This window comes from Sinocyclocheilus anshuiensis, unplaced genomic scaffold (assembly GCF_001515605.1).
Source record: "Sinocyclocheilus anshuiensis isolate Anshui unplaced genomic scaffold, SAMN03320099.WGS_v1.1 C32341864, whole genome shotgun sequence".
NCBI classification, from domain to species: Eukaryota; Metazoa; Chordata; class Actinopteri; order Cypriniformes; family Cyprinidae; genus Sinocyclocheilus; species Sinocyclocheilus anshuiensis.
In genome coordinates, this window is record NW_015615099.1 from 1 (window position 1) to 886 (window position 886).

The 886-nt window shown below is 33.6% G+C and overlaps 1 long non-coding RNA gene across 1 annotated transcript; it reads right to left on the reverse strand.

Moving 5' to 3' along the window:
- Positions 1–886, reverse strand: LOC107682557 (uncharacterized). Its single transcript, XR_001633528.1, has 2 exons — positions 852–886; positions 1–116 (listed from the first exon to the last, which is right to left on the reverse strand). It is a non-coding gene; the product is annotated as an uncharacterized LOC107682557 (long non-coding RNA).

The window sequence follows — 886 nt, forward strand, 5'->3', positions numbered from 1 at the left end:
AATTTAGGTTTTTTTTGGAAACTATCCAGTGTTTGCGATTATTTTATTGCTGCCTCTGAAGGAGTTTTCCTGCAGCTGTGTTCAAGTTCCGTGCCTCTTTAGCCATGTCGTTCTCACTGCTCAGGAAAAATTAGTAGAAACACAAAAGAATGAGAATGTGAAAAATGTCAAATGAACAGGTAAAAGCAAAGAAGTGTTTGAGAGAACACAGAGACAGAGAGCAGAAGTTATTGTAGACACAGAAAATCTGCTGCCTCCCACAGGCTGGTAACAGAACTGAAACAGAAAAGAGTGGACTTGTCTTGTTTGTGCACTATATATGTGACCTGCACTCTGTCTTTGTTATGATCATTCACCGATCAAGGAAATCTGTCCGTCCTAAACAATAACCTTCCTTGGAAAATTACAGTTATATACGGTGCGAAGTTCAAAAGTTCACAGTGATTCAAAATCTAATTTTTAATTTGCTTTAAAAACTATATAAAGCTTTACGGTTGTATAATGCTTTAAGGTTCAATTAGTTAACTTTAAAAATTGCTTTAATCTATAAAAAAATTAACTAACTCTTTAAAGCATTTATTAATAGAAGTCAATATTAATTTATAAAATGTGTGTGTGTATACTGTGTATATATATATATATATATATATAGTGCAATCAGTTCATACAGACAGTAATATGTTCCTTCTTTGCAACTTATCAAATTATTACGCTGATAAAATGTTATATATTGTTTATTGAAATTAGAAGAGGCATTTCACTCGTGCTCTCAGACTTTTGGACCCCCCTCTTTGTTTTGCAGTGTACATGTCATGTTTAAATGCTGTGCATATGCAGTTAAACTCCTTTACCTGCTCTCCAGCTGTTTAATAATGCTCCCCATCTG